The sequence below is a fragment of the Scyliorhinus canicula genome, unplaced genomic scaffold (genome assembly GCF_902713615.1).
Source record: "Scyliorhinus canicula unplaced genomic scaffold, sScyCan1.1, whole genome shotgun sequence".
NCBI lineage: Eukaryota > Metazoa > Chordata > Chondrichthyes > Carcharhiniformes > Scyliorhinidae > Scyliorhinus > Scyliorhinus canicula.
The window spans coordinates 1,502,139-1,514,692 of NW_024055461.1; the positions used below are offsets into that span (position 1 = coordinate 1,502,139).

The 12,554-nt window shown below is 45.3% G+C and overlaps 1 protein-coding gene and 1 long non-coding RNA gene across 3 annotated transcripts in view; one reads left to right on the top strand and one right to left on the bottom strand.

The window, feature by feature from the left end:
• The window catches only part of LOC119959644 (zinc finger protein 721-like), a gene marked incomplete at its 5' end in the record, with an annotated part of 90,404 nt that overhangs the window by 51,678 nt on the left and 26,172 nt on the right, over positions 1-12,554 (top strand). The gene's annotated exons all lie outside the window — the stretch shown is intronic.
• The window catches only part of LOC119959625, a 28,022-nt gene that overhangs the window by 11,563 nt on the left and 3,905 nt on the right, over positions 1-12,554 (bottom strand). The gene's annotated exons all lie outside the window — the stretch shown is intronic.

Here is a 12,554-nt window from a genome sequence, read left to right on the forward strand (position 1 = left end):
GAATTTCTGACGTGTGACTGCTGATGGTGAGGACGCTGGAAAGTGGGGGAGGGGGTGAATTACTCTCCGCAGTATTCCCAGCCGGTCTTTTAGTGTTAATCAATTTAACATATTAACAGAGAGATTCCCAGCCTCTGACCTGCATTTATCACCATTGAACGAACTGTTAATATTTGTGCCGAGTCAAAACAGGAGCATCTATATTCCTGCTCAGTGTGCCGGCAATTTTCAGCATTTCTGCTTCTCCTGAATGCATTTTCCGACATATATGAGAGCAAATGACATTTGCTTTGTCAGATATTATATTCAGGTAATAATCGAGAGCGGATTCACTGGGGGTGATAGTTGGTGTTGAGTTGTGTTATTGTCACTAATCTGACAATGCAGAGAATCAGGCTGAAGCTCTGGGAACCGGGGTTCCATACGGCAGATTCACTCAGTTCAAGGGTTATTCGGGATGTGTGACAATGAAAATGTCAATTATGCAACTTTCCCCACACACTTAAACGAATGGGATTTGACAATATTGTTACGTGGTTTCCAATCCAGGATTTTTTGAATGTAAAGTAAACATTCATTCTGCACTACACCACAGAAACAGGACACCGAGTTTGACCCGCTGACCGAGAACAGGAAAGCTGCATTCTTGTTGCACTGAAGAACCTTCTTTTGAGGAAGTCCAACTGGATTGGATTGGATTGGATTTGTTTATTGTCACGTGTACCGAGGTACAGTGAAAAGTATTTTTCTGCAAGCAGCGCAACAGATCATTCAGTACATGGTAGAAAAGGGAATTAAACAAAATTCAAGAAAATACATGAGAATACATAATAGGGCAACACAATATATACAATGGAACTACATAAGCATTGGCATCGGTTGAAGCATACAGGGTGTAGTGTTAATGAGGTCAGTCAATAAGAGGGTCATTTAGGAGTCTGGTGACAGTGGGGAAGAAGCTGTTTTTGAGTCTGTTCGTGCGTGTTCTCAGACTTCTGAATCTCCTGCCCGATGGAAGAAGTTGGAAAAGTGAGTAAGCCGGGTGGGAGGGATCTTTGATTATGCTGCCCGCTTTCCCCAAGCAGCGGGAGGTGTAGATGGAATCAATGGATGGGAGGCAGGTTCGTGTGATGGACTGGGCGGTATTCACGACTCTCTGAAGTTCCTTGCGGTCCTGGGCCGAGCAGTTGCCATACCAGGCTGTGATGCAGCCCGATAGGATGCTTTCTATAGTGCATCTGTAAAAGTTGGTAAGGGTTAATGTGGACATGCCGAATTTCCTTAGTTTCCTGAGGAAGTATAGGCGCTGTTCTGCTTTCTTGGTGATAGCGTCGACGTGAGTGGACCAGGACAGATTTTTGAGATGTGTACCCCTAGGAATTTGAAACTGCTCACCATCTCCACCTCGGCTCCCTTGATGCTGACAGGGGTGTGTACAGTACTTTTGCTTCCTGAAGTTGATGACCAGCTCTTTAGTTTTGCTGGCATTGAGGGAGAGATTGTTGTCGTTACACCACTCCACTAGGTTCTCTATCTCCCTCCTGTATTCGGACTCGTGGTTATTCGAGATCTGGCCCACTATGGTCGTATCGTCAGCAAACTGGCCTGAATACTTCCACAAGCGCCGCAGAAATTGATCTAACATTAGAATCAGTACATGTCACAGTACATTGGAAAGCCATTCACACTTAACATGTGTGAACTCTCTGACCGATTCCTCCCCGTCTCCATAATGATGGATTTCCGGTATCAATTGAAACGGGTGTAAAGCAACGGATTAGCTTAATGAGTAAACAAAAAACAGCAAAAATACAACTCATCGCCAAATGGGGACCGTGCATAATGTTTCTGCCCGGTTTTGAACTTTTCGCATGTGAGACGAACGTGATAACCACTACACTACAGAAACCGTTGGCTGATATTTACTCCAAGAGTCTGTCTAGAAATCTGACACTTCTGTCACTTTGTTTTTTAGAATTCGGCTGTTATCATAAAATGCTGCAGAGATACTAATAAATCAATGTAACTATAAAATGGTAAAATGCAATAAGTGACACTTTGATCACCTCGACTAGCTTCTCAAAAGAACAATCTTTTGATTAGTCTCAATGTTCGTCTCTGTTTCAACGAACTTGAGTTTTCTCCATTTCAGCTGATCGTCCAATTCGCTTTTGACAAAGGAATTTCTGTCGAATCCACGCCCAGTTTGACTGAATGATCAACGTTTCACTGGACCAGAAGATGTGAAAACTGAAATTATGTAGTTTACATATAAACAATATGTAATCATGCAATTGATTTCATACCGAATTTCTGAAGGTGTTTTTTCCTGATTAAGCTTCTCTTCATTATATCTGAGTTGTTATACAGAATCTAATTATATTTGATCTACAGCCTGTTCACAGAGTCTGTCTATTAGAGAGGGAATGATTTTTAGAACTTCACAAAGCCCTGTTGAGATCACTTTGCTGCAGTCCTCCACTTTATTTGGTTTCAAATGAATTTTCAAATGGAGAATCATTCTCAGGGTGGAATGATTTCTGCTCACTCAGCAATAACATCATTTTCATGTTGCTTCAAAAATATCAATCAATTTACTCAGTATCTGTTCCGTTACTCAAAACTTCATCTTATCCGACATTTATATCCTCATTTGAAAGTGAGACTCTGAAATATACATTAATTTGCAAACATGACTGACAAAAGAAAATAATTCGAGTCACTGGGAAATGCAAACCCCCTTGTACTCATGTGAGATTGAGTCAGTATTGAAATAAAATGGGATAGTTTTACAGGTAGAGATTTGAGAATGATATTTTCATTATATTTGATTCCTTTTTGTTCTGTGTCTGAGACATTCTGACGCCTTCATCCCGTTCAGTCACAGAATCGCATGCGCCTGACTTTATGTCTTTATGACTTTCCGAAGTCAGATCGGCCTTCCTGAAAGTAAACCCACGGAAGGCGACGGGCCCGGATGGGATCCCTGGTCGTGCACTCAGAGCCTGCGCGGACCAGCTGGCAGAGGTTTTCACAGACATCTTTAACCTATCCCTACTCCACTCCGAGGTCCCCACCTGCTTCAAGAAGACCACCATCATACCGGTACCAAAGAAGAACCAGGCAACGTGCCTCAATGACTACCGCCCGGTGGCCCTGACGTCAGTTGTAATGAAGTGCTTCGAGAGGCTGATCATGAAGCACATCACCTCCATACTCCCGGAATGCCTTGACCCACTTCAATTCGCATACCGTCGCAACCGGTCCACATCAGAAGCCATTTCCCTGGCCCTACACTCATCCCTAGAGCATCTCGAAAACAAGGACTCCTACATCAGACTCCTATTTATTGACTACAGCTCCGCCTTCAACACCATAATCCCAGCCAAGCTCATATCAAAGCTCCAAAACCTAGGACTTGGCTCTCCACTCTGCAACTGGATCCTTGACTTTCTGACCAACAGACCACAGTCAGTAAGAATGAACACCAACACCTCCTCCACAATAGTCCTCAACACCGGTGCCCCGCAAGGCTGCGTACTTAGCCCCCTACTCTACTCCCTGTACACACACGACTGCATGGCAAAACTTGGTTCCAACTCCATCTACAAGTTTGCTGACGATACGACCATAGTGGGCCGGATCTCGAATAACGACGAGTCCGAATACAGGAGGGAGATAGAGAACCTAGCGGAGTGGTGTAACAACAACAATCTCTCCCTCAATGCCAGCAAAACTAAAGAGCTGGTCATCGACTTCAGGAAGCAAAGTACTGTACACACCCCTGTCAGCATCAACGGAGCCGAGGTAGAGATGGTGAGCAGTTTCAAATTCCTAGGGGTGCACATCACCAAAAATCTATCCTGGTCCACTCACGTCGACGCTATCCACAAGAAACACAACAGCGCCTATACTTCCTCAGGAAACTAAGGAAATTCGGCATGTCCACATTAACCCTTACCAACTTTTACAGATGCACTATAGAGAGCATCCTATCGGGCTGCATCTCAGCCTGGTATGGCAACTGCTCGGCCCAGGACCGCAAGGAACTTCAGAGAGTCGTGAATACCGCCCAGTCCATCACACGAACCTGCCTCCCATCCATTGATTCCATCTACACCTCCCGCTGCCCGGGGAAAGCAGGCAGCGTAATCAAGGATCCCTCCCACCCGGCTTACTCACTTTTCCAACTTCTTCCATCGGGCAGGAGATTCAGAAGTCTGAGAACACGGACGAACAGACTCAAAACAGCTTCTTCACCACTGTCACCAGACTCCTAAATGACCCTCTTATGGACTGTCCTCATTAACACTACACCCATGTCTGCTTCATCCGATGCCAATGCTTATGTAGTACATTGTATATCTTGTGTTGCCCTATTATGTATTCTCATGTATTTTCTTGAATTCTGTTCAATTCCCTTTTCTTCCCATGTACTGAATGATCTGTTGAGCTGCTTGCAGAAAAATACTTTTCACTGTACCTCGGTACACGTGACAATAAACAAATCCAATCCAATCCAATCCATGGGATTCAGTACTCCCATTTGCACTCATGTTTATCCGAAATACGGTTTCCACATCTACAGGTTTCACCCCACACACACTCATGACCGGACGCCCTATGAAAGGTACAGAATTCCTTTTAGGACTGGACATGACTAGCCCCGAAGTGACGGCCCTCACGCATGAGAAAGCTGTTAAAGACCTAGTTGAGACTGTGAGGTCTGCACAGATCGCAGCCGCAGTTCAACTAGGAAAACGCCGCAGACAAAGCACAGCCTGCTTTAATAAGAACGCACACCCCACAGAATTTCAGGTTGGGCAACAGGTAATGCTATCTGTGTATAACCCCAGCAGTTTTTTGGCACCAAAATTTTCAGGCCCGTATTCAATTTCGGACAAAATTAGCCCCTCAGTTTATAGCATAAAATACTCCAATGGAAAGACTGCGTGGTTCCGTATTAACCAACTGAAGGCATAAGGACCACAGTCTAACCATGCACACCATGTCCTGCTAGACGCAGCAGAACACCTCGCCCCGCCCACTAGAGACACGTTTCCACCATCCCCCTCACAGACCAGTTCATCATCGGACTCGCTAACGACTCCGCCCACTGACCACAACAGACCACGCCCCAAAACGCCCACAAGCTGCCACAGCAGAGACAGCGATACAGACACTGACTCTGAGGACAGCCACAGCACACCACACTACAGCCCACACTGCAGCGACTACGACCCCGACTCCAGTGACCCCATGAAAGTCACCCATATCAAGTATCCAGACCCACCACCCGACCCCGACTACCCCGACATTGCCCATTCAAGTTTAGACCCAACACTTTGGCACAGGGACAATTCATACAGACTTGTCCGTAACGACGAAAGTGACCCCCGGTCACATAATTCAAAAATTGCATGCCTGATCCACACAAGGGTGTGGGATCCGGGAGAGCAGGACGACACGGTGTCTGACTCCCGATACGACAACCCCTTTGTGACCCTGTTCACAGAGGCAGAGAAAAAGTGAGGTGTCCAGATGATGTAAAATAGGAACCGCTTGAGGGAAGCGATATCCTTTCTGATGGAACCTGCACGTATGTTTTGTTTGTAAGTTTATGTTTGTTTGTCTTTAATGTTAATGGTTCAGTTGGAGGTTGGCCACCTTCTTTTCAGCTGAAAAGATTGTGACCACCTCGCACGCACTTTAGCTTGTCCGCCGAAACCTTTGAGAACTTCGGTTCCCAATCCAATGGTTTGATTGGAGATCTTTTCAGCTGTAAGGCTTGTGACCGCCTTACACGCACTCTAAGTTTCTCTGCTGAAATCTCTGAGAACTTCAGTTGTATCCTCTGGTGAACCGACACGGTTCACGATGTTGGAGCATCTTGGCTCCTCCCTTGTTTTAGGTGCCCCTCTATTCGGTGAATAGAGGCTGCAAACCCACGGTAAACACATTCTTTTCCGTTTATTCCAGGTTACTCAGGCAGTGGACAAACGGCACTGAGGACCCGCCCTGTCTGAGAACCCACTTTGGTCAGCCAAGCTCGGGTATGGCACAGCACGCCTTACCCGGGGATCCCATCCAAATCGTACCCGTAGCGGCCCATACGCAACCCATTCGACCTTTTGTTTCAAATTTGTTTTCATTTTTCGTTAGGTAGCCCTTAGGCCGCCATCCCACATGCTATTTACATCCAGGAACATTCGGATGGTAAATTAGCAAAGCCTGCGAGACGGCTCGCAGGAGGAAAGTTGTTAGGTGTATTCTGTTCCTAAAATTCGCTTTTGAAAAAAAAAATGAGGGGAGTCACAGGGTGTGACTTGGCCAGTCATTTTAATGGGTCAATTGGAATTAGAGGACAGATACACTAACAAGTACGGATATTAAACTGTGTATTGACAGATACTGTGCTTGATCCCATAGCTTTCGAAGGACGAAAGAGGGTTCACAGCAAGGATCGGCCATACAGGAGGAAGAGAAAGAGAACGAAGAGAAGACCATGATGGAAGCCTACCTATTACTGTTAAATGTTGTATTTGCATATGTGGAAGCAAGTCACGTTTCCCCCACAACCCCCGCCGTCAATGTTTCCCTCACACCAACTTCCCCGTGCTCAGCTCTGATCAGCGAAGTTCAGACCTGGTGCACAAAATTTAGGACATGGTACTCCATGTCATATGTGATTGAATCACTGCTAGTGATTGCAATCCTCTGCGTAATTGTACAGACCCTCAGGTTGAGGAAATGGAGAAGGAGAGCCTCCCGTTCCTGCCCCTCAACCATCTACGGAGTTCAATCCCCTATTTTCGGTTTCCACCAATCCCCCCAGCCCCTCAATGAATAAAGCACTATGTTAATAAAGGATACCCATGTATTATATTGTTCTGAACTCGACTGCCGAGGCAGGAAGTGATATGTAATGTGGTGTGAATGGATAAGGTTTTTAGACTGTAATAAAATGTTTAAAAGTAAGGATAAGGATAATAGTTGTGATAGGATTTATCCTAGGATTCTCTGGGAAGCCAGGGAAGAGATTGCTGAGCCTTTGGCTTTGATTTTTAGGTCATCATTGGCTACAGGAATAGTGCCAGAGGACTGGAGGATAGCAAATGTGGTCCCTTTGTTCAAGAAGGGGAGTAGAGATAACCCCGGTAACTATAGGCCGGTGAGCCTAACGTCTGTGGTGGGTAAAGTCTTGGAGAGGATTATAAAAGATACGATTTATAATCATCTAGATAGGAATAATATGATTAGGGACAGTCAGCATGGTTTTGTGAAGGGTAGGTCATGCCTCACAAACCTTATCGAGTTCTTTGAGAAGGTGACTGAACAGGTAGACGAGGGTAGAGCAGTTGATGTGGTGTATATGGATTTCAGTAAAGCGTTTGATAAGGTTCCCCACGGTCGGCTATTGCAGAAAATACGGAGGCTGGGGATTGAGGGTGATTTAGAGATGTGGATCAGAAATTGGCTAGTTGAAAGAAGACAGAGAGTGGTAGTTGATGGGAAATGTTCAGAATGGAGTTCAGTTACGAGTGGCGTACCACAAGGATCTGTTCTGGGGCCGTTGCTGTTTGTCATTTTTATAAATGACCTAGAGGAGGGCGCAGAAGGATGGGTGAGTAAATTTGCAGACGACACTAAAGTCGGTGGAGTTGTAGACAGTGCGGAAGGATGTTGCAGGTTACAGAGGGACATAGATAAGCTGCAGAGCTGGGCTGAGAGGTGGCAAATGGAGTTTAATGTGGAGAAGTGTGAGGTGATTCACTTTGGAAAGAATAACAGAAATGCGGAATATTTGGCGAATGGTAAAATTCTTGGTAGTGTGGATGAGCAGAGGGATCTTGGTGTCCATGTACATAGATCCCTGAAAGTTGCCACCCAGGTTGATAGGGTTGTGAAGAAGGCCTATGGTGTGTTGGCCTTTATTGGTAGAGGGATTGAGTTCCGGAGCCATGAGGTCATGTTGCAGTTGTACAAAACTCTAGTACGACCGCATTTGGAGTATTGCGTACAGTTCTGGTCGCCTCATTATAGGAAGGACGTGGAAGCTTTGGAACGGGTGCAGAGAAGATTTACCAGGATGTTGACTGGTATGGAGGGAAAATCTTATGAGGAAAGGCTGATGGACTTGAGGTTGTTTTCGTTAGAGAGAAGAAGGTTAAGAGGTGACTTAATAGAGGCATACAAAATGATCAGAGGGTTAGATAGGGTGGACAGCAAGAGCCTTCTCCCGCGGATGGAGGTGGCTAGCACGAGGGGACATAGCCTTAAATTAAGGGGTAATAGATATAGGACAGAGGTCAGAGGTGGGTTTTTTACGCAAAGAGTGGTGAGGCCGTGGAATGCCCTACCTGCAACAGTAGTGAACTCGCCAACATTGAGGGCATTTAAAAATTTATTGGATAAGCATATGGATGATAAGGGCATAGTGTAGGTTAGATGGCCTTTAGATTTTTTCCATGTCGGTGCAACATCGAGGGCCGAAGGGCCTGTACTGCGCTGTATCGTTCTATGTTCTATGTTCTATAGGTAGAGGTTCTCGGTTTTGGTAATGCATGTCCCCTTTGACATAGCGCCAAGTAGAAATGTCAGATAAAAAAATTTTCTTCCCATAGTTAAAGACAGAGTAGACGCCCAGGAACTTGCTGAGGTCAGGGAACCCAAAGAGGGCACCCAGAAGCACTCGAAGCAACGTGCATAGGTGATCCTTCACAATTTTATTGTGAGGATCACAAGGAGGGAATGTGGCCACCTAAGATGGACACTGGGCTACAAAATGGAGAACCGCTAAGGCTGCAGGGAGAAAACAGTCTTAGCAAGGACAAGCAGTTTGCAGAAGGATAATTAGCATTCTGCACGTACAGAAACCAGTTTATGGCCAGGTGCAGAATCTCAGCTAAAGGTGTAAATGGCAACAACGATTTACATAGTAATGAGGTGATCCAGATCCAGGCCCACACAATAGAAACATTTAGGTATGAATGGATACTTTGAGTGGACGCCCAGACGAAATGGCACCATAAGTATCCATCACAAAGCACCATAGAGACCGCCCCACCCATCGAGAAGCGACCCTCAGATTGGGGGGTTTGGAAAATATCGATTGGGAGATGGCCCAATCAATATACAGCAGGTAGAGACCGCCCCGAAGAGGCACGGACTTTGGGGGGGACCTATAAAAGTAGACCCCGCACATGGTCCGGTCTGTTGTTTTGGCTCCGGCTCTCTGCTGTCTTCATCGCTTTGCTGATACATCGCATCCTGACTCCAGTTCCATCACCAGCCGTTGAGCCACCAGCCATCGAACTGTAAGTGTCACCACGACGATCGCTACGTGATCCAGACTTGCTAGACCCTGACGACCTTTAACACTCTGAGAGTTGCAGACCAAGAACGGGACGACGGCCTCGCTCCCTGACCTTGCCTGTTCCTGTTTAGATAAGTATTTTAGTCGTTTAGTTTAGAAGTAACTTAGTCTCTTTAGCATATGCATGTGTATTTATTATATTTGTTATAATAAATATCAATCGTTTGAACTTACTAATCGGTGTACAGATTTATTACTTTGAACCTGACCTTGATATACTTGTGAGGTGTCTAGATACGGCACCTGGCGACTCCTGAGCTGAATTACATACACAGAGCTGTAGTAGTGTTAAGCACACGGCCTTTAAACGGAGGCGTGTTAATACACTCCAATAAAACACATAACACTCAAGTAAAACGTGCAACAGGTGCCACAGGGTTCAGTCCTTGGGTCCCAGCTATTTACAATCTATATTAACAACTTGGATACAGGGATAGAAGGTTCTCTCGCCAAATTTGTAGATTACACAAAAATAGGTGGGACAGTAAACTGCAATGAGAAAATAAGAACCTTACAAATGGATATAAATAGGTTAGGTGAGTGGTCCAAAATGTGGCTGATGGAGTTGTGAATAAGTGTGGAGTCATGCATGTTCATCAAAAAAATGGAAAGGCAGCTTATCTAAATGGGGAGAGACTTTGGGGTGCCATATGCAGAGCGATCTGGGTGTCCTTGTGCATGAGTCACAGAAAACGAGCATGAAGGTGCAGCAGATGATAAAGAAAGAAAATGGAATGTTAGCAAAAGGAATTGAGTAACAAAGTATTGTTGCAACTATACAAGGCATTGGTAAGTCTGCACCTGGATTATTATGCACAGTTTTGGTCTCGTTATTTGAGGACAGATGTAGTGGGATTGGAGACAGTTCAGAGGAGTTTCACTAGATTGATTCCAGAGCTATGGGGAGATTGAATAGTTTAGGCCTATACTCTCTCTTAGAAGAATGAAGGGAGATCTAATTGAGGGAAAGAAGATGTTTAAAGGTATGGATAATGGGTGGCACGGTAGCACAGTGGTTAGCACTGTTGCTTCACAGTGCCATCCCGGCTTGGGACACTGCCTGTGTGGAGTCTGCACGTTCTCCCTGTGTCTGTGTGGGTTTCCTCCGGGCGCTCCGATTTCCTCCCACAAATCCTTTAAGACGTGCTGTCAGGTAATTTGGTCATTCTGAATTCTCCGTCTGTGTACCTGAACAGGCACCGGAATGTAGCAACTAGGGGATTTCCACAGTAATTTCATTGCAGTGTTAATGTAAGCTTACTTGTTACAATAATAAAGATTATCAAGTAGACATGGAGCTGATGCTTCCTCTTGTGGTGCATTTTAAATGAGAGGTCATGATCTTAGAATAAGAGGTAGCAAATTTAAAACCGATTTGAAGAGAAACTACTTCTCCCAAAGGGTTATGAATCTATGGAATTTGCTACCCCGGAGTGCAGTGGATAAAGGGACAGTGAGTAAATTCAAAGAGGAGTCAGACAGATTTTAAATTGGTAATGGGTTGAAGGCTTATGGAGGACGGTGGAGTTGAGCCCAGGATGGGATCAGCCATGATCACATTGAATATGTTTAGACTCGGGAGGCTAAATTTCCTACTCCAGGTCCTAGATCATGTGTTCTCGGGAGGAGATGCTCTGGCTGATTTTGCAGTCCAGCTCTTGTTCTTTAGCATTGTGGGTAGCAGATGAGGAACATATCAGCTATGATAGAATGGTGGAGTAGACACGTTGGGCCAAATGGCCTAATTCTGCTCCTGTATCTTATGAAGTTATGACTGTACACAGAACAATACTTTTCGTTGTACCTCAGTACATGTGACAATAAAACAAATACAATACAAACAAGTCTTGTTTACCCATCCCCTGTGCTTACTTTCCTTTTAAGAAGAACCAAAAGTTGAAATTTCCCATTCTTCTTTTCCTGTAGTTGTGATCAACCTGGTCTCTGTAATCTCCTCACACACACACACACCTTCAAGATCTCTGCACTCATTTAATTTCGGCCACTATAGCATTCCTGATTTATTCGGTCCACCATTACTGACCTCTTATCATTTGACTGGGCCACAAGCTCTTGAATTTCCTCCTTAAAAATCTCCGACTCTCACTCACTTTCCTCTCTTAGGATTATCCTTAAAATCTAATATCTCCTCTTGTGGATCAGTGTCAATTGTTATTTTGTAACATTTCTCTGAAATGTCTCAAAAATCTTTATTCTGTCAAAATAAATCTGAATTATTGTCACAGCTCTGGACATGTATCATTGTTCTGACTCATAAAGAGGAATTTGTAACTCAGAGTGAAACAGTCTGTCACGATGAAACATTTCAAAAACTTTGCCCTCAACAAAGATGGCGACTGAGCCTGAACCCAATACAGTACTGCTGCCCCCAATAGAAATGGTGGGTACGCGTGCGCTCCACTGCTGCGAGTGCCCAAATAAAGTTGATGAGCGCGCATGCGCAACCCCACTCGCACGCGATAGAGATGGCGTGCCCATCGTCCCGTCGTTGAGAAAACTGCAGGCCCCCAGTACCGGTAGGTTATTTTTACGGGTTTTCAGTTTATATAACATATTTACGAAGTGTGTCCAACGACGCGCCTGATTCATCTCTCCCTCGGTCCCACCATTCCCATCTTTACGGATTGTGGATCCGAGAAAGAATTTTCTCTGCGCCGCCATTAATCACACTGCGCATGCTTCACTCGGCCCAGACCCGCCCCCTCATTCACTCCGATTGGCTGGAGGACCAGCCGGTCCTCCGAAGCTGCCCCCTGAACCCTATTGGCCAGGAGCTGCCGTCAATCATTGCACTGGCTTGGTGAGGTGTTAGGTGAGAGGTCAGTGTTGGGGGGCGGGGTTTACAAATCCCGAGTGGGGCCCCAGAGCCGAACAATGAACATTCTCCACTCTCACTGAAAATGAAAAAAATGAAAATCGCTTATTGTCACGAGTAGGCTTCAATGAAGTTACTGTGAAAAGCCCCTAGTCGCCACGTTCCGGCGCCTGTCCGGGGAGGCTGGTACGGGAATCGAACCGTGCTGCTGGCCTGCTTCGTCTGCTTTAAAAGCCAGCTATTTAGCCCAGTGAGCTGAACGATGACTATGTTTGTTTATTTAATTTAAATTTATTTTTAAGTTCTCTTGTTGGGGGTTGGGGGGGGGGGGGATGTGATACA